General features: G+C 46.3%; 1 non-coding gene across 1 annotated transcript; it reads right to left on the bottom strand.

The window, feature by feature from the left end:
- Nucleotides 1-2,316: 2,316 nt before the first annotated feature.
- Nucleotides 2,317-2,388, bottom strand: TRNAE-UUC (transfer RNA glutamic acid (anticodon UUC)). The gene has a single exon. It is a non-coding gene; the product is annotated as a tRNA-Glu (tRNA).
- Between the last annotated feature and the right edge of the window lie 22,066 nt (nucleotides 2,389-24,454).

Below are 24,454 nucleotides of genomic sequence, written 5' to 3'. Positions count from 1 at the left end.
AAAAATTCATCTTTTCTGCACCCAATGCCCTTCCCTGAAGCCAGGATTTGGAAAGAGTGGTGTCTGACCAGGATGCCGCGCAGAGATTCCACCTTTTTTACGGATAAATCTAAAGTCCAAGACCAAGAAATCAGAGGAATAAAATCCCAGATCCAGTGCTTCATGACTAACACCAGGCGCTCAGTTAAATGACTGCTAAGGACCTTTGCACCTCAAGCAGTCACTGAATCTAAAGACCGAGTATTAGTATTAGTATTGAAGTATTAGTGAGTATTAGTATTGTATTAGTAATGAAGATCATGGCAAAATGTCTTGCAAAGATGCAAGGCTTTAAAAACACAGAATATAACTCAAACAGCCATCTCCCCCACAAACTCCTTCATTTTATTAAGCATGTCCTTAAGAAGTACCTACTATGGGGGAGGCTGGGTGGCTTAGTTGATAGCGGCTGATTCCTGATTTTGGCTCAGATCATGACCTCAGGGTCATGGGATGGAGCCCCGCACCAGACTCCATCCCCAAACAGGGAGTCTGTTGGAGATTCTCTCTCTCCCTGCCCCCAACTCTCTCGCATTCTCTAAAATAAGCCCATTTTAGAAAAAAAAAAAAAGGAGTACCTATTACACTCTGAGTCTCAACTATCATAGGCATCTGAAGAAAGCTTTTGTCAAATCCGTGAGCCCCAAAATCTAGTTTATGGGAATGAATTATTCATAGGTTGAGTACACTTGACAGCCTTCGTGTGAATGGAACTCACTTACTAGATAAAAGCAAATTTTGAAACAAACAAAAAAAGCCTCACAACTCCTCACTGGCAGGCCTCTCCATCAGCAACCCTCCCCCCCCCACCCCCCACCCATTTAGACCCGGGAGCCGGGAGGACTACCTGCGTTATCCTTTGTTTCCCTAAACTCTAAATAAACCTGCAATAAGTGCCTTTATTAAATTCTCTGCTAAGAATTTATCATCAGTCTCCTACAGGGCCCCTGGCTGATAGAGGCATAATAACATTATCCAGTAACGAAATAAGGATTAAATCGAAAAAGGTATGTAAAGCACGTGGCCTGGTTCATAGCGAGCGCTCCATGGACATTACCTAGCAGGAGATGATTGGGCTTTTCATTTTCCTATCAGTCCTGTCCTACTTGATTTCCAAAGCCGCACATCACCGGCTCAGGGTGAACTCTCTCCTCCCAGCCCCTTTAGTAGGAATTTTGAAATAAAGGTCTGTTTTCGCCTCCTAAGTGTCTCACGAGGGAGGGGCCGTGGCTTTTGGTTTTGCGCCCCTGAGGGTGGATCCCCACAAGGGCCCTCACAAGGAGAGCAGATCGCAGAGTCACTGGGGCTCCAAGGCTCTCGTGGTGCTGGTGGCAGTCTGGGAGCAAGGGGGTGAGGCTTCCAGACCCGGGGCGGGTGGGTGGCCTGCGGGCGCCCCAGGAGGGCGCGGAGGGCGACTGCTTGGGGGTGGCCGGCGACATAAACCTTGCGCCGCAGGGGAAGCACTTCTCGGGGCAACAGCTGGAAGGCGCCTGGCGACGGGACTCCTGGTTCTAGTTCAGCGGATCGCGAGTTCTGCGAGGCTTAGACTCGGCGTGTGGGATGCAGCAGGTCAGCGGCGGCTCCGCAGTGACCTCCCCGCGCCCCCGCCCCCGCGTCCCTAACCGGTTAGGGAGGCTCTTCCGGTGGCGAGCGCTGCACCTGCGCCGACCCGCTGCCCCGACCGCCTGGCCTCGCGCAGCCCGGGAGCCTCCGCGCCTCCCCAGATGCGTCTTTTCTGCCTTTTTTTTTTTTTTTTTTTTTCAAAAAAGAGCCCTTCGCGGCCATTGGCTCCGGACCCACCGAGCGGGGAGCCCACCAGTGCAACGTGTGTGAGCACCGCGCGCGACCCGTTGTCTTCGCTGCGGTTTAATCCCCTCCCCCGTTTCAAAAGCTGCCTTTCTTAAAAAATTAAAATAAATAAAATAATAAAATAAAATAAAATAATAAATAAAATAAAAATAAATAAAATAAAATAATAAATAAATAAAATAAAAATAAATAAAATAAAATAAAATAAGTATAAAAAATAATAAAATTAAATAAATAAAAAAATTTTTAAAAGCTGCCTTTCTCCCCGCCGGCCGCGCCGGCTCTGGGGAGGGAAGCCCCGCGGCCCTTCGAGGCCCGGGCTTCCCTGCTGCTCTGAAATTGGGAGATCGGTTTTTCTTTAAAAATAAATAAAAGTAAAACATAAAAATTAAAATTAAAAAAAAAAAAAACTGCCTTCTTTTGGGGAAGGAAGGCGTAAATTGGGTTGTTTCCCTAAAAGGACTGGCGTTCCCACACCGGGAGTCGAACCCGGGCCGCCTGGGTGAAAACCAGGAATCCTAACCGCTAGACCATGTGGGAGACGACGAGCGAGGCGGCCGGCGGAGGTAAATTGAGTCGCTCGCCGCGGCTTCCGCCCGCCCTCCTCGCAGGGCGACCGGCGTCAGACCCGCTTCTGCGCCTGCGGGGAGCCCGAGGCCGCCGTAACCCCTTCCGCTCCCCGCCCGCCCCTCGCGTCCTCCCGGAGCGCACCGCCGCTCGCTTCTAGGCGCCGCGTCTGCCCCCGCCCCGCCCCGCCCCGCCCCGCCCCCCGCGATCCGAGGATCCGCGTCCGGGTTCCGGGGGATCCCGCAGAGCGCGCGAGCCGGGCCGTGAGGCGGACTCGGGGAGAAGCCCGCGGAGCCGCGCGGCCGTCGTCCCCCGCCGCAGCCGAGGCCACCGCGGGGCGCGGCCCGGAGCCCGGAGCCCGGCCTCACCCCCACCCCACCCCACACCCCGGGGGGCCCGGGCAGGTGCACGTTGCGTCTCCAGCCTGCGGGGTCACCTCGGGGCGCGGCCCGGAACCCCAAGCCCGGCCGCCCCAACCCCCCACCCCCACCCCCACCCCGGGGGGCCCGGGCAGGTTCCCGCTGCGTCTCCAGCCCTCGGGGTCACCTCGGGGCGCGGCCCGGAGCCCGGCCTCCAGCCCCACCCCCACCCCCACCCCGGGGGACCCGGGCAGGTTCCCGCTGAGTCTCCAGCCCTCGGGGTCACCTCGGGGCGCGGCCCGGAGCCGCCCTCCACCCCCACCCCCACCCCGGGGGGCCCGGGCAGGTGCACGTTGCGTCTCCAGCCCTCGGGGTCACCTCGGGGCGCGGCCCGGAGCCGCCCTCCACCCCCACCCCCACCCCGGGGGGCCCGGGCAGGTTCCCGCTGCGTCCCCGGGGCCAGCGCGGCTGCCTGGAAGCCCGGAGCATCCCGGGGTCTTGGGGACACAACGGCAAAGGCAGGATTCGCGCCGCCGAAGCAGGCGACGGTGGTCTGCGAATCTAGCGGAGGAGCCCGCGGAAGCCCCCGGGTCGGCGGAGCACTGGACGGGGAGCAGGGCGGCCCACGGCGGCGGCCCGTCGGGGCTGGGCGGGTCCGCAGAGCCCTTGGGGTGCGGGCTCCGGTGGCCCAGCCGGCCGGGGCTCCCTAAGGCCGCAGGTGTGGCCCCGAGGAAGCGCCCTCGCGGGGGGGGGCCCTAACCTAAGCCCCCGGGAGCTTGATGGGCTCCGAAGAAACACGGGCACCTGGCGCCGGCGCCCTGGCCCTGCAGGGCACCTGGGACACCCTCGCCTGTGCCCTCCTTGCACCTTTGAGCAGTTTCGGACGCTGGGGTTTGTAATCAGTGAAAGACACTGGTCGTCCTTCGGGGGTGGGGGGGACATCTGAGGACACGAAAGGCTGCAAAGCAAACCTCATCGTGGCCGGAAGGCCTTCGACACCCCGCGGTTCTCCACCGAGGGCCAAGGTTTCCCGGGTGACCTTTCGGGTCCTGCGTGGCCATTGGATGACAGTCTTTTTAAAAAAAAAGTCATTTGCAAGTTTTTAAAAGTCACCGAGGTAACCCGTGCATTGCGCGGACACCATCTTCACATAGAACGAGAATGCCACTCGATTGGTGTTTCTTCCCGGCCCCAAGCTAAAATCTGCTCCGTTTTTCCCCTTGCCACTGGGGGAAAATGTGGGCAGTCACGGAAAGCCCTGGGGTCACTTTAGATAATAAGGCAGGGTTGCGGGACACAGGCTTTCCAGCAACTCAGTCTTCCTTCTAGAGAGTTCTGTCCCTCCAGCCCAGCGTAAGCATGATTTCAGGCTGGGAGCACTGGGCTCCTCTCAGCTCAGCAGGGCCACCTGTGGGCTTCCCACCCTGGGCTCAGTGACATCCCACTGGTAGCCTGCAGCCCGGGGTGGCCATGCTGGGACTGTGACACCACAGGAGGTGGCAAATGCTCCAAGGGCAGGGCTTTTTACCTTGGGAGCTGCTGTGCGGCTAAGGAACAGCGGTGCGCTGGTTACATATTTACGCACACCGCACTGGGCCCCGTTGACTGTGGAGGGAACAGGGTGCCGTCCACTTCGCATTTCACTTCCTTCTGAGAGTCCCGAGGCCCCCCGAGATCGCAGTGTAGGGAGAGCGAGAGAACGGGGGACCTGCCACTTCCCGCTGGCCTGGTGATGACCGAGGTGGCCATCCTGCTGCCCGGGCCTGAATGGGTTCTAGGGGCGACTCTCTTTCTCAATGGCTCTCTGTGGCTTCACCTGGGGCTTCCGTGCTTGGGGCCCTTGGACAGTAGCTCCCAGGAGGCCAGCAGGGTTCCCCCGGCGTGGCTCTTCCTCCCGCGGTACCAGGATCGGCAGTGGCAGTTTAACTGCAGGTTCCAAATCAGAACTTCTGGGAGCAGGGCCTGGCAGTCTGAATTTTAACAAGCCCCGCCCCCTGCGATGATTCGGATGCCACCGGACTGTGAGAGACACTGAACAACATGACTGTGAGTTCCCTAACACTGTAAATCTCTAAAAGACCATGATCCCTAAAGCACGATGTCCATCGTTTCCCTTTCCTGCTCAAAAACCTGAAAAAAAATGGCTTGTAGTTGCCTGTGGAGGATGTGAAAGGTGAAATGAAATGGGGGTCACTTATGTCAAGGCCATTAAGGAGGCGGGCCCTACGCACGTGGAACCGCACACACTTTTGAACTGGGCCAAAGTGCAAATATTCTAAGGACTGAGCCCCAATACCTGCTACCGTAAGGAGGTTCACTTAGTGACAGACTCAGCAACCAATTCTATTCCGTTAAGACTAGCTTGCTGCCACCAATACCAATAAAAAAATTCTTCATAAAATAAATAAAATAAAATAAAAATTAAAAAAAAATTCTTTGTAAGCAATGTATATGGGCAGGGCCCGTGGGTGGCTCAGTCCGTTAAGCATCTGCCTTCAGCTCAGGTAGTGATCCCAGGGTCCTGGGGCCCTGTGTCAGACTCAGCGGGGAGTCTGCTTCTCCTCCTCCCTGGGACCCTCTCCTTCTGACCCTCCCTCCCTGCCCCCGACTCATGCTCACACTCTCAAATGCATAAAATCTTATATATATATACACACACACACAAGCATTCCATTTTTGCTTTAAAAACCCCTGATTTTTGCTCCCTAGTGGAACACTCTTTGGTTTGCCACCCAAGTCTGTGTACCCTAAATTGCAATTCTTTGATCCCAAATAAACACTCTTGCTTAATTATTGCCTCCTGACAATTTCAGGATGACATGTAAGATCTAAATTCCCTGGCCAAGCCTTCCACACTCTCCATAATCCAGCCCTCCCATACCCGCTAATCCTCCCATGCCCCTCTTCAGAGACCACTTTCCAGGTCACCCTACTGGTCCCACGTGCTTTCCCGCCCGGTCCCTTCGCTCCACCTGTCTGTGTACTGCCCTCCCCACTCTTCTTTCCACATCTGACCCCAACTCCAAGGACATTTCACCCCAACGAATCCGCCTTGGACCCTCCTGGTCACAAGTCACTCCCGTTTCCTCTGAATCCCAAAGCGCAGGCCTTTAGAAAGCGGTGAAGTACGCTGAAATGCCTTGCCACCCTTACTACTTGAGTTATTTACTAGGAAAGTCCATGAATAAAAATTGGACTCCATAATCCCCCTGGGAACCCAGTCCTGCACTCAATCATTCTACCAAATAGTCCTTCCTTTTAACCAACTTAAATACTTCCTGCCGTACTTCTATGTGAAAGCTGCCCCCCTTTTAACCACCAGCGTGAACAAAATGTTCCAGGGAGGAAGAAAAAAACACACACACAAATTTTTGAAGTTTAGCCAGACCAGTAAGCGAGCTGCATTTCTTTAGTTCCGCACACACTAAAAAAGCCTCCTTGTTGACACAAGGAACAGCTATTCCTGTTCCCATGCGTCTAAGGCCGCCTCTCCCCGGCCTCATTTGATATTGGGAAAAAGCCCCAAACATATTGTACTCGCCGGGCATCTCTATTAGCCAAAGTGCTGGGTGCCATTCGGGTCCCTGCCTGCCAGTCATGCAGGCGTCAGGACGGTTTCCATTTCAGTGGGCTCGGGACATACCCTTTCTAAGGGCGCCAATTAAACCCCGCTCTCCCAGGGGGCGATCCCAGCCTAGGGCACGAAGTCAACCTCGAAGCTCTTTTGGGTAACAGCACCTGCCCCTGCTGACCAGTTGGGGTGAGTTCATCTTCATGGCCTAACACTAGGTTCGGTTTCTAAAACTGGATCTGAGCTCAGGAGGCCACTGGGATGATGGAGTTTCCTTGGGGCTGGTTTAGGTTCTCTCACTCTGCCCTTCACCTTACCCAAATCTAGCGACTCCTACTCATCCCATGACTCAGGGCTGATACCCTTGAACTCCTGAAAACGGGCTAGTGCTGTTCCGCACACGCACGCCACAAACCCTGGGGCTGGTGGCCCGCAAACTCCTGATGGCTGAGTCTGGTCCTTATCCTGTTGTATTCCCAGCTTTCTAGCACAGGCCTTGGCCCATGGAACCATTTATCGAATGAATCAGTCTCCTAAAATATCTTTGGGTTTTTTTTTGGGGGGGAGACCTTCCTTATGTAAAGGTGACTTCTTCCCCTTAAATCAACAAATAACAGGAGGAACCTATTCTTCTTGGGTCAGGCAAGAACATCTGCACAGCATATCTTTCCTGACATGTCCTGACATATCAGTGGTTGCTGACTTGATTCACTTATTCATTCGGGAGCCAGTCAGTGAGTCCCAGGGGCGTAGTCTTGGTTCCGACACAGCACAGAGGTGGCAAGGCAACTCCGGGTCTCAGGGAGCCATGGTTTCAGGCAGGATGGAAACCACATGGCTGTTCTGCTAATACCCTTCCCCACCTCACGGATGCTGCTCTCATTTCTTCCCTAATGCCTTCCTTTCGTCCGCTTTGCTCACAGAAGACAGGCAGAGCTTTGGCCGACCGTCCTCATACTCTCTTGTCTGTTGGCTCCTGCCAGGGACCAGCCCTGGGACAGAGAGACAGAGCTCTTCTCCTCTTTCTGGAGAACCCCCCTCCAGGGTGGTGCGAGTCCAGGTGCCCCAAGGCCTGGCATTGGGAGAACGTGGCCGGCCTTGGTAGCTTCCTGTTCCATGTGGCAGCCGCCCAGATATTGAAAGTACGGCCCTCTGAGGCCTTCGCTTAGACCTTTACTTCGCCACTTAAGTGCTAGGTGGACATCGAGTTGTGTGGGAGGTTAGAAGTCTTTCTGGTTCCTTTCTGAGCTTCCCACCAGCAGTTCTGCCTTGAGTGAGCTTCCTAAGCTCATTTTCCCTTTTCCCTGTGAGATAATCTGTCTCAGTTACCATCAGTAGATCCACAGCCAGGAATGATGTCAAATCCGGTGTTCATCGTGGCACCCAGTATATCGGCGGTGCTGGATATAAAAATAATACCCATCACATAGACGAGCGACCACGTGCCACATAATTCTAAACACTTTAGTGTAGGAACAATTGAATTCTCACGATGACTCACTGTGATTAATATTATACCCATTTTACAGATTAGAAAACAAACACAGGAAGGTCAAGTGATTTGCTTAAAGTCTTACAACGTATAAAGGGAAGAAGCAGAATTCAAGAATTCCAGTTTTAGGATATGTGCTGCCGAAGGGAGTGCAAATTCAAGAATTCCAGCATCTGAACTCTTAATATCAAATCGACTCTCCTATTATACGTAGTGCATAGGGGGCTGCCACCGGCGATACTAATGACGGCGACGCCTTCAGCAAGAATGATGACATACATCCTGAGCCCCGATGGCATCTTCAGGGGAGAGTAGAGATGCTATGGGCTCTTCTTAAACCAATGAAAATAAGTATTTCATGGCCTAAGACTTCACAGATGCTGACACGGGCACAGAGATGACTCCCCGGGGTGCCTTCTCACTCATCATCTTCCCATTTTCAGGTTTTACCACCTTCACAAAAAATAATGTTTTTCCTCTCTCAGGATGAGAAATCTCAGAACCTTCTCCCCTAACCTCTACTCAGAATCATTGCTCACTGTTAGCTGGTCGACTCATGCAGCCACCAACCTAGGCACGAAGATTCGTGAGGCATGAGACCTCCTGCCCTTCCGAGGCCACAACCTGCTGACCTGCTTGACCTCTGCACACGGGTGATGGATGAGCACCTCCAACTGAACAGGTTTAGAAACTGTGAGCTCGTGAGCATCCGCCACCCCCACTCCCTGCAACCTTCTGCTGTCTTTCCCGTTTCTGTTAATGGCAGCAACATACTCCCAGTTGCTCTGGCCGAAACTCCTAGAATCACCCTTGATTCCATTCTCTCTCTTTGTCTCTTTTTCTCCAGCTGATCCCTTGGGAAATCCTGTTGGCTCCATCATGAAACCATATCCAGAATCTGATCACCTCTCCCCATTCCTCTGGCCCAAGCCTCCAACATCTGTCACGTGGACCACTGGGATAGTCTCACTCCTGCTTCGGCCCACAAGCTCCCCATCCCACAGCCTCGTCTCAACACTGCAGCCTCAGGGCTGCTTTTAAAGATTTATTTATTTTTTTGAAAGGTGGAGCCTGATGGAGGTGCGGAGGATCTCCAGCACACTCCCCCACAAGCGAGAACCCGATGTGGGGCTCCACGCAGGCCTCGGTCTTATGACCCTGAGATCATGACCCTGAGCTGAAAGGAGGCTTAATGGACTGAGCCACCCCAGCGCCCCTGAGGGCTTCTTTTAAAACAAATCAGATCATGTCACTTCTCTCTCCACAACCCTCCAGTGGCTTCCCCATTGCACACAGAAGTCAAAATCCTAACAATGACCGACAAGGCCCTCCATGGCAACTGTCCCCTCCCATTAATTATCCCCTCCCATCAGCCAAAAGCATTTGGCTCCAGCCATGCTACTCTCTTGTCATCTTCACATCCTCCAGATACGCTGCAGCCTCAGGACCTTTGCACTTGTGCAGGGAGGAAAGCGCTTTCTGTAGCAGGGGAATATCTTCATAACTTGCTTCGTGACCCCCCTCTCGGATCCGGTAGAAATGATCTCAGTGAGACCTTCTCCGTCCACCCTATCACAAATTTCAGTAGCCTGCCTTTTCCTGCTTTACATTTTCTCATGAAGACCTACTGGCACTTGATACACTATGTGTTTTATGTATTTATTTATCTTGTTCATTGCCTTTCCTCCCAGGGTGCAAACACTTCTGTGGTTTTGATCACTGATATATCCCCGCCTTGAGCAAAACTGAGAATTTAGTGGGCATTCAGTAAATATTTATTGGGCGAATGCACGAATGAAGACAGTTGCACAGATGAGTGCACGGAAGGGCGCTCTGAGCGGTTCGGACAAGAACCACCATGAGAATTAAGAGGTAAAAGGTCACTTCTGTCACAAAATCACCAAAATGTCAAAAAGTACATAGAATCTGAGCTGGGCTTTTAAAAATAAGGAACCTTTGGGGGCAGCCCAGGTTGCTCAGGGGTTTAGTGCTGCTTTAGGCCCAGGGCATAGTCCTGGAGACCCAGGATCGAGTCCCACGTCGGGCTCCCTGCATGGAGCCTGCTTCTCCCTCTGCCTGTGTCTCTGTCTCTCTCTCTCTTCTCTCTGTGTCTCTCCTGAATAAATAAAATACTTTTTAAAAAAATAAGGAACCTTTGGGCAGGTGCGGGTAGTGGGGAGAGAGCATGAAGAATGTAACATGAGCAAGATGCTGGAAGCAAATACATACAGGACACACTTGCGCACGGCCGGTATCCCTAGAACTAAGGTTCCCGGGGAAGAAGCTCCAAAAAGTTAAGATGAGGTGGTCGAGGAAGCTTCGCATGTAAGCCAAGGAACTGGGGCTTCCACAGGGAGCCCTCCTCCCCACTTCCTTTGTCAACATCATCATCATACTTGGTTTTGCACCCATGGCCTGTCAAACACCTGATGTGACAGTAAGGCATGGGGAAAGGAGATGTAAGGGTTTCTTCTACCAAACATCTGGAGGCTGGAATCAAGACTTCTGGCAATGCACATAGCAGAGATATTAAAAAAAAAGAAAAGAAAAGAAAAAGGGAAAAAAAAGAAAACTCAAGAACAAAACGATACGATTTTCCTGTACTGCCTTTAGGCGTCTAGGGCTGAGACTCACCAGATGAGAAAGCAGGCTAAGTAAGTATTGCCCCAAATCTTGAAGCAAATGTGATTTTCAGAGGGGGCACTCAGTAGAACGTATAATTATCTTCCATGCCGCCGATAGACAGTTCCCAACCATTAGACTCCGTTGAACCACGAGATCTTTCTTTGGAGCCACTCTTAGGATAATAAAACTTTTATAAAGAGGCCTGGGATGTACTACTAAGTACAGGGTAAGTCAACTACTGATTACTGACCCAAGAGGAGTTGAATTTCTCCTTACCCATCCTTTAAAATTAAAAAGCTATCCAGGCCACATCAGAGAGGCACCGTGTCCTAGTGCCTGTTCCATTGGAGCCCATGCTCTTGCCGCCCTACCCAAAAGGAGACCCTCAACAGCATTTCCTAGTGACCCTCAAAAAGCAGACTCCCACCGGCATTGCTGTTAATCTATCTTTTTCTGTTATTTCTCTGGGTCAGATGCCAAGCAAAGGACAAACGATGCTTGTTGAAGTAGAGACAGAAACACAAGGGGGGACGCTATGCAGCAGGGGAGGCCAAAGCAGCAGCAGCAGCCCTCCTGTGGAAGCCAAGGTAAGAGCAACCGAAGGAGAAAAGCAAAGGCTATTTGTTCAGAGCGTGCTGGAGGAAGGTTGTCAGGCATTGTCACTAGCATTTTGGCAGAGATTCCAAGGCAGGCAGAGGACTGGGAATGTTTTATAGTGACACAGAGGGAAGGCTGCGGGAGTGCCCTGATTGGAGGCTGTTGCCACGGGTCAGCTGGAGTCAGGCTAACTAGAAGCGGCTCATCCTATGTGACTGGGTAGGGGGTACATATTTAGCTTTCTCTGATTTATCCTTAGCTGGAAAAGGAGATAAAATAGGGAAGCTGTCACTTATGAATCAAGTCCCGGCCATTTGGGGCTGATTGTGACAGAGGTTAGTGTTCAGCTCCCTGGATTGTTACTAGAGATAGCAGTCAGTCACCCATCCTGCAAGCCTGACCCGCAGCAGGCTGCCTTCCCGGGTGTCTTATTGTAGAGCCTGGGCTGTTTTCCAGGCAGGCCGCTGCAGGGTGTCACAGTCTCTGATGCCCAAGAGGGTTAGTATCTCCAGCAGTTTCAAAGCACCTCTTCAGGCCAAGACACATAAGCCAGCTACTTCTCACTCCTTCCTTCTGCTTTGCAGACCGATCCCTCACCTAAGGCTCAGCAACACGGACTCTTGCCTTTGTTCTGCTGGAACCATCCCTCCTACCCTGCATGAGCAGGAGCTCTCCTTCACACTCAAAACCACTTGGAAATCACCCGATGACAGGCCTCCCCAGAAGGTTCCAGTTCCCCTTCTTGCTGAAATGTTCACGGGCCATTTACTTGTTTCCAGGCACTTGTCCTTATCGTACGGTGTTAACATAAACAGCGGTGACTATGTCCTTCTTCCAAGACTGTCCAGGGCCTGGAACAGTGCCACACCCAGAGTGGTACAGAGTAAATGAATGGCTCTGATGGTTCATGACCTTTGCCTTAGGAGAGCGGAAGGCAATTCCAGTCCACCAGTCAGGGCAGTTACTGTTAACTTAACTTGAGGGGGCATCTTTCTCTCCTCAGGCCCTCTTCTTGTTAAATTTAGAAACACAGCAAAGGCATTTCAGAAGTGTGTGCATCCTCTATGTTTAGGGGAAAGAAATTTCCCAGCTCTGTTTGAGAAGTAATTATTTATTTATTTTTATATTATTATATACATAATATTTAGCATATATATTTTAAGCATATCATATATTATGTGTATATAACCCAGCTACTGATTCAACTCAATTCTCACTTATGGCAACTATTACAGTAAAAGTCATAAGACAATAATAATGAAATAGGCCCTTTCCCCTAATCCAAATGACAAAATAAACTGGTAGGTAGGATAAAGTCTGATAGAACAGCACCCTGTTATAACAACGCCCATTACCTAGATCCAGATTGATGTCTGATTATCATTTATTTAATATTATTTAATATTATTATACTATTATATTACCATTATCCACCAGCGAAGTCTGATGTGGCATGAGCTTTTGTCCAATTTCTGGTACCAGATTCTAAAAGAATTCCATTCAATTAAAATAAATGGAGATTGAAAAGAAAATGTGTATTATTAAACTTTCAGATACTATCATAGTCGAAGTCAGTCCCTGCCATTTTGAAACAGCAACAATACATGGACTAGTGCCTTCTATTGAGATATTTGTCCAATTTATCTAGGTCCAAATTTTGACTTCAAAAAGCACAGTTAGGAGGGCCATTATTTATAAATACCAAGTCTCCAAAACTCTAAAACTGCTCTGGTGATTATATAAGTTCTGAGATTTTGCTCTCTGTTCTCTTTGTCTCCTCTGAAATCCTCCCTCAGATACAGAAACCTCCTTGGAACTCAGCCAAAGACCAGAAAGAATACAAATAATAAATGCCTCTTCTCATTTGCATTATGCTTTACAGCTTATAAATCAGCTCATATACAATGAAGTCATGTGGACCACAAATTATGGGTGAAATATAATCAAACATCTGTGGTGTTCTTTCTCTTAAAAGGTATCTGTCATTATCGGGGTGTGGACAGACATGGGTATTGCACAAGCCTATGACAAGCTCATAAAATGGTATGCAATCTAATAAAGTTGCCAGTGGGCCTATCTCTCTGGATCATGTGAACATGTTTCTTCCTGCCTCCATCCAGCATACTCCACAAAATAGGCCAGGTAATTAATTGCCCGTGGTACCAAGCAATAATACAGGATGTCCAAGTCAACTGTCCCTGGCTGCTCCCTTCCCCGATCTAAAGATACTAAGTTCAAGTCAATGCTAGAGACTCTTGAGGTGATTGCCCAACTACCCTCAGGTAATGAATTATCTCCTCCCATTTTCTAACCTCTAGTTAAATAGGCTTTTTAAAAATCCCATGCAGGGGGTACGTGGGAGGCTCAGTCGGGTAAGAATGCGACTCTTGGATTTGGCTCAGGTCCTGATATGGCTCATGGGATCAAGCCCTGCATCAGGCTCTGCGCTCAGTGGGAATCAACAGCAGGAATCTGCTTGGATATTCTCTCCCTCTGCCTCTTCCCCCACTCTCTTTCTCTCTCTCAAATAAATCTTTTTTAAAATAAATAAAAATAAAAATCATGTACTGGTTATTTCTATCCTCTGCTATGTGATGCTAGGGTGTCATTCCGTAGCCATGCTCCCTTTGCCAACTGGCTCCCTGTTTGGCTCTGTAAGTAGGGGGCACTAGAAGGAAATAAGGAGGTGATCTGTGTCCAGTTCTCGAATGTGACCATGACCACATGACACGCGTTATCGTAGCAGCAGCAACTGCTTCTAATGCTCCCAGAACCAGCCTCATCACCACCACCCCTCCCTGCTCAGAGGCACCCATATTAACTGGCCAGCATCCCCTCATCAGAGATCTGAGTACAAGCTCCACAGTCTCCTTTTTAAGCTCCCAAGGAACCAAGACCAACCAAGTGGATCTTGCCCAGTCTAGAGGTCTGGGCCTTCCACCAAGCTTCTAAGTTTCAAAAACTCCCAGCCTCATACTTTTGTTACCCTAGCCCTAGGGGTGATTGCTGTAGTTCTTACCTCTGTGACACCTCAGCGTCTCTAATACCTGGCTGGCGACCCTTCACATTAAAGTTCTTTATAAAAATACCTGCTATGGTTCCTGTCTCCTGATTGGATTCTGACTGATGCAAGTCCGGTGAAGTCCTATCAATGCTTTAAGAACACTAGTGCTGGTTGCTATCTTCCAGGAGGTCTTTATCTCTACTAATTCATTCTCCAAGGCCAGGAACTAGTCCTCAATTTGGCAAAATCAGAATTGACAATGGAAGGAGACAAAAGCAAATCAAGGGCAGCCCGGGTGGCTCAGTGGTTTAGGGCCACCTTCAACCCAGGGCCTGATCCTGGAGACCCGGAATTGAGTCCCAGGTCAGGCTCCCTGCATGGAGCCTGCTTCTCCCTCTTCCTCTGTCTCTGCCTCTTTCTGTGTTTCTCATGAATAAATAAATAAATAAAATCTTTAAAAAAAAAAAAAACAAAAGCAAACCAATCCCTCATGTCACTGTCACAAGGAAAGAGACATCCAAGTCAGCATGACCACAAGTTAGCCAGCCACAGTTGCATGGGAGCCAGAAGACACAAAACTCCTGGATCAGAGACAAAGGGCTTTCTACTCATGGCGATGGTAGTAGCCAGAGAGTCAGTATTTCCACTGGTACCTCAAGCCCCAACTCTCACGTGACACCAAGAAGAGGGCTAGGTGGCACCTGCATATGTAGTGGGTTGAGTTGGAGGAGAACCCTACATTCAGGGAACCTAATTCTTTTATAATGTGCAGTAAGCATACTTGCCCAGTGCTCCAGAGCTAATAGGTCTTTTAAGGTTAGCTGCCATACAAACAGTCTTGTAAAGACAGTCTAGAAAAAAAAGAAACACAAGAGACCCTGGGGAAAACCCAGCATTCATCTGAAACTTGCATGTAAACACATAATTACATAAGAATAACTAGTTGTGTAATTGAATTGCTTATGTTTCCACACCAGCCATTTGTCTACAGGACCTAGAACAGTTGGATCTTTGGGCCAGGGCCTCTCCTTTCCTAGTGTCAATATGTCTCTTCGAATCGATTTTTGTAAACTATAGGCTATCAGTCCCTTTTCTCATTGAGATAGACGCAGCTTGGATATATATCGTCACTCTGGTCCTGTTCTGGCCAGTAACGAAAGCATCCTGTCTCCATAAAATGAACACACTTTCCAGATGTTGTTACCCCATTGTAAGATGACTATATGGAGAGGGCCATCATGTTTGCAAGTAGTTAAAAATTACCTTATTCCCCTTTGGTACCATCAGCCCCAATCCCAAAATCTACCTCAGAGATCTAGTTTGAACATAAAATTGCTTTCTGCTGTTTTTTGTTATATTTCCTTAAGGAAATGCATCTTCTATCTATAGATCATATCTTTGTAACACACACTGGCTGGTAGAAATGTAGGAAAAAGTAACACCCAAGATATTAGCCGACAGAGATTCTTGACTTCCTACGTCAACGGCAAACATGAGATTATAGCTGGTGCCTCACATCTATAAGAAGTACTTAATAAACCGTAGTGGTACCGTCAGGACTCAGGCAAGTAACAGAAACCAAGGAGTATAGTCATGCACGACAGGGAATTAATTTATCATTAGAATAAGAGAGTGTCTTCTAGAAACCCACAGGCAGGAATGCAGTCAATTTGGGAATGCCCACCCTGCCCTTGCAGCTGTTTGTATATGTCTCCATCCACTCAGCTACTACGTGCCAGGCCCAATGTTTGTGGCTGGACCACAAGAGGAAACACAAACTGATCCACCCCTTTACAGCCTAAGTCCCAGGGCTTACAGTCTAGTAGAGGAGACAAATCAAGTTATCACACAAGTAGATATACAAAGGCAACTGTGGTGATGCTGAGAAGGGCAGGTACGTGGTGCTGAGTGTGTAAAGGAGGACCTGACCTACTTAGGGAGGTTAGGAAAGGCTTTCTGAGGAAGTGATTGCTGAGGAGAGATCTAAGTTTAAGCAAGCAATAACATGACACTGGGGAAAAAGAAGAGCTTTCCAGGTCTGGAGAAGAGAAAAGGCCTCCTGGCAGGACAAAAGCATGGCAAGGCACAAGGGCCTGAGCTCCGTGGCTGCAAAGTAGATGAAGGTCCCTGCCCAAGGTCACAATAAATATTACCAGGGTCAAAGCACAGGGATTTCCACCCAGATCTGCACCATTCCTCAGCTATTTTCATTCTGCCAAGCCTCCCCAACCAGCAAACATCTTTCTACTCGAAACTCTTCTTAGGGATAGAGGTCCACCAATTAATGCTAACTCCCAAGAAAATCGCCATGTAGAACAGGAAAAAGAAATGCAAAGGCTCAAGCCGGAGAAACCTGAGACCTTGCCACAGACTTGTTGTTGCTTTGAGCGAGACCAATCTGGAATTGAGAAGTCTTGGGGAAGATCTATGTCAGTAGTATTCAAAGTGTGGTCCATGGGGCACCTGGGTGGCCCATTGAGCCTCTGCCTTCGGCTCAGGGCTCAGATGTGATCCTGGGGTCCCAGAATCAAGTTTCGCATGGGGCTTCCCGCAGGGAGCCTGCTTCTCCCTGCCTATGTCTCTGCCTTTTTCGCTCTCTGAATAAATAAAATATAATCTTAAAAAAAAAAAAAAAAGTGTGGTCCCCGGACCAGCAAAAGCAGCATCTTCTGGGAACTTAATAGAATCGTGAATTCTCAGGCCCAACCAGAGAACTATGAGTCAGAAATGGGCGGGGGGGAGGGGGGGGGAGGCTGTCCCAGCAATCTGTATTTTAATCGGAAAGACACCCAGCAGGGGCTTCTACTGCACACACAATGGTCTACATCAGTGCTTCCCAAACCTGTCAGACCACATTAATCACCTGGGGAACTTGCTAAAATATTCCTGAGCTACAACCTATTATCTACAAAACCCAGAATCACAGGTAGAAACTTATATTCAGACGATCAGCTGGGTTTGGGAGTCCCTGCTTGATACCAAATAATAGTGACTGACACAGTGAACAATTAATTTTCAAATGCCATTTTTTCCTTCCTAGTTGATTAAGGGTAATAAATACTGGGCTCTACAAGTCTGATTCAGTACCTAACGTGATTGATACTTTCTTGTTTTGACTTGATATCTCATTTGATGTTTTTTGATGAATATCTAATCTCACAGTTTCATATCATCACATCCACCAAAAACTGTATGAGATCTAACGAGTGCCTACCAAATTCAAACCTTGTTATTTTAGTTATGGTCTAAAAATCTGTTCTCGAATATGTCCCCATGATTCAAAATATCCAAAAGAATGCACCCAAGCCTTGGAATACAAATATGTATCTAATTCAGAACTTTTTCTTTTTCCTGCCTCTGCAAGGAAGTAGATGTTCTATTACAGTGATTCAGCATTGTTTTAAATATATGTACAAATAAATATGGGAGGAATTGAGCCAATATTGTCTAAAAACACAAAACAGAAAATACTTTCAGAGCTGAAAGAACAGATATTACCATAGATTCATTTTAATGCAGTAACATTCTCAAGAATTTTCCCATTTTAGAATTCTTCGATATTCTGGAATTCATACAATTCATCTGCAAATAATACTGACTGGTCTACTGTAGAGAATTTTACATATTCTCAGACAAGGTAATAACATATGACTTCTCTCAAGATAGAAGAAGGCCACAGTCCAGTGAGAAAGGACCAAAAAAAATCAGCAGTCACTGTGACATAAAAAAAGGCCCCAATTATTGGTTATCTTAAGGTAGTTTAGTGGTTAGAACCGGCAATCTTTGTGTAAAATCAAAATTTGTGAAGTGGCTGCTGCTACCACTCCAGTAAGACGTGGAATCAATTTCAGTGGTTTTTAAAACATGGCAAAGAACATGGGAAGAAAATGCAGCGTGGATTAAATAAATGTCCATTAAGATATTAAAAAGAAATCACTCTGAAATTAATAATGGATTATTTCCCATTACATGTTATCATCTTCAAAAAAAGAAAAACAGAAACCCTTCTATAGAGCACAGAATCTAGACGGCAGAATCAAGAAGGTAAACTGGTTTTTTTTTTAAGATTTTATTTATTCATGAGAGAGAGAGAGAGAGAAAGAGAGGCAGAGACACAGGCAGAGGGAGAAGCAGGCTCCATGCACCGGGAGCCCGACACAGGACTCGATCCCGGGACTCCAGGATCGCGCCCCAGGCCAAAGGCAGGCGCCAAACCGCTGAGCCACCCAGGGATCCCGGTAAACTGTTTTTTTAAAGATTTTATTTATTTATTTGAGAGAGACAGAGATAGTAAGAGAGAACACGAGTGGGGAAGAGAGGGAGAAGCAGGTTCCCCTAGGCAGGGAGCCTGATGTGGGGCTCAGTCCCAAGACCCAGGGATCATGACCTGAGCTGAAGGTAAATGCTTAACCAACTGAGCCACCCAGGTACCCCCAAAAGGTAAACCATTTTATCTGTAAAAATAAAGGGACTAGAACAGCAAAATAAATTTAAGTTCCTCTTCTACATTTTTATAGAATAAGGAATTAAGTCACAGATCCTTATCTCATACTATATGCAAAATAAAGATCAAAATACAATATCACAAAAGTATTAGAAAACATAAACTTATATGTTTTAGGATAACACAAAGCCATCCCAGAAAAAGTAACAGAACAAACTTCTCCCCAGATAAAAATGCTAGTAAGAGACTGCAATACTTAACAAAAGATTAAGATCCATAATAGAGTATGTGTACAAATCAGAAAGAAAAAAAAAAAACAAGCAATCAATAGGAAATAAGGAATTAGAACACACAATTCACAGAATGCAATGGCCAAAAAAAAAAAGGAGGAGAAATGTTTGGCCTCTAGTGTCAGGAAAATGCAAAAAAAAAAAAAAAAAAAAAGAAAAGAAAAGGAAAAAAAAAAAGATGCCATTATCTCACCTGACAAAGTAACAAAATTACTCTACTTGCTGTTTGGGGACGTTCTCATTCCTCAACAAGGTTATCTAAGTACAACCTGTTACATGTGGGATCCCTGGGTGGCGCAGCGGTTTGGCGCCTGCCTTTGGCCCAGGGCGCGATCCTGGAGACCCGGGATCGAATCCCACGTCGGGCTCCCGGTGCATGGAGCCTGCTTCTCCCTCTGCCTGTGTCTCTGCCTCTCTCTCTCTCTCTGTATGATCTCTCTCTGTATGACTATCGTAAATTAAAAAAAAAAAAAAAAAAAAAAAAAACAACCTGTTACATGTTGAAAGGTCCAACACTAAGGACCTGCTACTGCTCTGGACCAGTATCTGCTGGTGGGACCAACTCCTGGGGTAGGAGTATTTGAAGGAAAGGCACATCCACCCCCACCCCCGTCTCTGAGGCCACGTGGGATACAGAAGGGGAAGCCTGGGCACCACCTGGTCCTTCTCTTAGAGTTTCATATCCTCTTCAGGCATCTGAATGTAAAGCGGACTCCGTGAACTCTGAGGAAATGTCAAAAAAAATTTTTGACTTTAAAGCCTTAAAGTCTTACAGCACCGGGTGTATTTCATGCATCAGCAAAACCAGTAAAAAGATTAGTAAGAGCGTGGATAAAAAGAACCTCTTGTGAACCTGTCAAGGAATAATTTTCAAAAGTTGGAAACAACACAGTAAACACAGGTCAAAGATTTCACTTCTTACCAAAGAATCCCAAAGGATGACAAAAGACAATACCGGAAAAGGATAAGGGGAATAAGATTACAAAGTCAAATGATCAATGGCCTACAAGGCTAAACAATTATGACATCCTTTCTACCAGAGAAAATGAACAGGTCATTGTACCAAATAAAAATCACATGCGGCTTATCGATATTGTACAAGTTAACACCAGACATTACATAGTCTGGGCCCTAATCAATCAGTCAAACAAAAAGGGTCAGTTAACCATTAGATGGATTTGTTAGATACTGCTCTAGTACAGTGACTTCCCAAACATTTTAGTCTGAGGACTCCTTCACACTCTTAAAAGTTATTGAGATCTCCAAGAGCCTTTGTTTATGTGGATTCTATTTGTTAATATACATAGCATTAGAAATTAAAACAAAATTTAAGCATATTAATTCACTTAAAAACAACAAACCATTTACATATTGACATAACTTTTTTTTTTAATCTCTATTTTCTAATACAAAAAATATTAGTGAGCTGAATGGCATCATTTTACAGTTTTCCAGATCACTGGCATTTCAAAATAATAATTTATTGATGACATTAATTCAATAATTACAAGGTTACAAAGACTATAACAGGCATAACTAAAGATAGCTAGTAAGAGTACTGAGAACAACCTGAGTTAAGCTCTAAAAATTCATGTATGTTTATCCTCAATCTACCACTTTAGAAAATTCTAGATCACACACGAATACCCAAGGACACTTCCCATTAGCTTTCACATATTATATAGCATCACATATTATATAGCCTTTGGAAAACTCTATCCAGTCATAAAAAGAATGAGAGTGAAAAAGGCAAATAATGTCCTATAATTATGAAAATAGTTTGAATTTCACAGACCCCCCTCTAAATTTAGGGTACACTTTGGGAACCAATGATCTTGTAGGACACTGAAAGGGTATACAGGAATCTATTTTCCTTATTTCAAGTTTCAATATGTTTTCTAAACATATTTTTAATAAGAATGTAATTTAACATAGCCTTTTAAAGGCATTTGACCTGTAAGCCCAAGACTCCTACAGAAATACTCATAAACACACACACATATGCACACACAGAGTATCACTGTGAATTCAGTAGTGTTCACTGCAGTCTCATTAACATTAGAGAAAAACTGGAAACAAATTTCCCCATAGGGGAATGATTTACAAAGTGAAAGTGCATATATATGCATATGTGCATATATTTACATATATAAATATTCATGACATACTGTCAAGTGAAAAATTTGCAAAGCAATATCTATCGGCCATCTCATCACAAAATTTATATAAGCATATTTAGGTATTTGTAAATATATGTATTTTAAAGGTCTGGAAATACACACCAAACTATTAGCAGTGATACCTCTGGGTAATAGGATAAGAATAGTAGAGGGCAAAACAAACCTTTTTTACCTTATATACATACAACTGGATTATTTGAATTCCTACAATGAGCATATCACTCTTGTCATAAAAAAACAACAAAATGAACAAGGCAACTGAGAAACACAGTGACTAAATACAGCACAGTATCCTGAACTTAATCATCAGAAAGGACACAATGGAAGACTGGAGAAATCCAAGTAAAGCCTATAGTTGAGTTCTACAAATTAAATAAAAATATAAAAATAACCAGAAAAATGTATAGACACTAAACTGCAAATACTTGACCCAGGCAATGGTGGTATTGCCCTCAAATAGCCAGAGATAAAGACTGCTGGAAACCACAATAATGGAAACTTTCACACAATCTATGAAAAGGGAAAACTATTATAGGTTGTCCTGGGGATGCACAGAGACACACTCAAGTCAACAGGTACAAAAGACCAAGAGAAGACCCAGAAAGTGTTCCAAACACTAGCCACAGGTTGTGTTTCACAAGGGTACACTGCACTGCAGGGCACAGTCTAGGGCAACAGCGATCAAGAACAGAAATTTCAATTCAGGTATGTTCTGCATATGTCTTCTTTATTACTCCATTTACTCACATTTACTAGTTTTCTCCTCTCCCAGATTTGAAATAATCAATTCGTACGTGCCTCCCAAGAAGCCCCCAGCTATGCTGACAGCAGACTGTTTTGGAGCAAGTCTGCCCTCGGAAGCTCCAGCTTCCACATAGTAGAAGTGGCTTCTCTTCTCCCAGAGCGACCATTCAGTCCACATCAGCCTTGCGTATGGGGCAAATAGTTACTGGACAAAGGAAGTCAATAGGGCAGCTTTCAAATGCATATTAAATATGTGGCAAAACCTGCCCTGGTCTGTTCCTTCAGCAGGAACAGTCTGTTCCTATCTTCCTCCACTCCACTCTCACAACAGTAGTAGCCACAAGCTCTACTACAGTTGGCACTGCCATTTTCACGATTAAATGAAGATATAGCATCCATTTCAGAATTTAAAAGGTCTACTTCTTTTTTTTTTTATTTTATTTATGATAGTCACAGAGAGAGAGAGAGAGAGAGGCAGAGACATAGGCAGATGGAGAAGCAGGCTCCATGCACCGGGAGCCCGACGTGGGATTCGATCCCGGGTCTCCAGGATCGCGCCCTGGGCCAAAGGCAGGCGCCAAACCGCTGCGCCACCCAGGGATCCCTAAAAGGTCTACTTCTTCATGGAGAAAAGAAAGGTGATAATAATAGTAAATACAACAAAGGAGTTGAGCAAATATTAAATATGTCCAAAATATATTTTTCTAATCTGGCATTTGTGATAAGGTACGAAGTGAAATACACATAATGATCTCAACTATGTTATCTTAACAAGTTATAGAAATTTAATTTGTCTGGATAGCTGATGGTCTTAAGGAATTATTAATTGTAAAGATATGGTGGGGATTTTTTTCAAGTCCTTATCTTCTAGAGACATATACTGAATTATACAGGAATAAAGTAGTAAGATGCCTGGGCATTTGCTTCAAAATAATCTCAGGTGGGGTGGGGAGGAACAGGTGAGTTATAGATGAAAATAAGACTGTCCACCGATTGATAAAGCATCGAAGCTGCTATCTGATAGTTGGGAAGAGGAGTATCATTACATGACGCTCTATACTTTTACATAGGTTTGAAATTCTCCAAAATGAAATGCTTTCTAAAACGCCGTAAGGAGAATTTTTTTAAAAGATGCTTACTCTAAAACAGAAGAATATAATGAATGAAGAAATTAAAAGTAGATTAAAACAGCTCTTTTTATGTCTCTTTATGCTTCAAATCCCTTGAAGTGGTATTTAAAAAAAAAAATAACTGGAGATTACAACAGGGAAGGAGTACAAGATAGAGGGTAATATTGGGGAGCCAGTGGTTTTGAGAAACTCCTAAGTTCCCCACAGTGGTTCTTAAAATGTGGTCCTATAGACAAACCTCAAAAGCATCACTCATAAACCTGTTAGCAATGCGAATTCAAAGGCCACATGCCAACCTCCTTAATTATAGTCTTTAGGGGGTAGGGCCCTGCAACCTGGATTTAACAAGCCCTCTTGGTGATTCTGATGTCCATAAAAACTGGGGAACCACAATAAAGCTGATCAGACTGATAAAAAGCAAGAGTGGAAAGCCTCAGCCCAAACCGGCCCAAGGTACAACAACGGAAAAGGTAAAAGCAATCCCAAGGATACACTAAGCTGAGTGTACACGTGACAGAAAGGTGGACGCCTCCAGCTGTGACCATCAAGTCTTAACCTTGCCCACCTCCAAAACCAAATGGTTGGTGGGATGGGAGAGCTCTGCCCTGGAGAGAAGAGGTCTATCCTCAGAATAAGAGGTGAAGGTGAGGATGGGACAAGAGCAGAGATCTGCCCACTTCCCATCCATGTACTCCAAACAGTCTGCGTGAACAAGTCCCCGTTTCTCAGTCAAGGTAAACGTTTTTTTTTTTTTAATATTTTATTTATTTGAGAGAGAGAGAGTACAAGCAGGGGGAGCGGCAGGCAGAGGCAGAGGGAGAAGCAGGCAACCCTCAGAGCAGGGAGCCCAACGTGGGGCTCGATCCCAGAACCCCAGGGTCATGACCCGAGCCAAAGGCAGACGCTTGACCGATGGAGCCACCCAGGTGCCCTGGTAATTGTTTTTTGGAGAAGAAGGCTCATACCAATGTGGGGAAAATCCACACCCAATCACCAATATATTAATCAAGTGAATCTCATATGTAAGAATGATCCTTTAAAGAAAACAAATAGTGTAAAGATATTTAGTAAACTGAACAAATTAAAACAATGGAGTTGGCAATGGAGAATACAAGTAATTGAAGGAATAGAAAATAACGTGGAAATTCCAACTGATATCCTCAGAAACGTAAGGATACCACATCTATGAGAAAAGCAGTTAGGCCAAGAAAGCCATCTTGAATATTTAAAAACAAATTACTAAACTTAAAATGAAACAGAAGCTAAAATACTAATGTAATGGACATGCCTGAAAAGGCGATCAGTGATCTGGACATTAATATCTGAAGAAGTCTTCCAGAACAGAGCAAAAAGCCCAAGACAAAACATAAATGTCCAGTGACAGAAGATCAAGGCAGGAGGTCCCACACTCAAAAAGAGTTCTGGGAAAATGAAACAAATAAAATGGAAAGAAAATCATTAAAGAAACCATTTTAGAAACTGTTCTTCATCCAAGAATGGTACAATTCTACAGAGTGAAAGGACCATGGGGTGTGACAAATGTCCCACACATCTAGACACATAATGGTAAAACTTCTAGAGCTCCAAGCATAAAAAGAAAATC

The sequence above is a fragment of the Nyctereutes procyonoides genome, unplaced genomic scaffold (assembly GCF_905146905.1).
Source record: "Nyctereutes procyonoides isolate TBG_1078 unplaced genomic scaffold, NYPRO_anot_genome, whole genome shotgun sequence".
NCBI classification, from domain to species: Eukaryota; Metazoa; Chordata; class Mammalia; order Carnivora; family Canidae; genus Nyctereutes; species Nyctereutes procyonoides.
The sequence above is the reverse complement of the archived record's forward strand: the minus strand, read 5'-3'. Positions and strand labels throughout refer to the sequence as shown.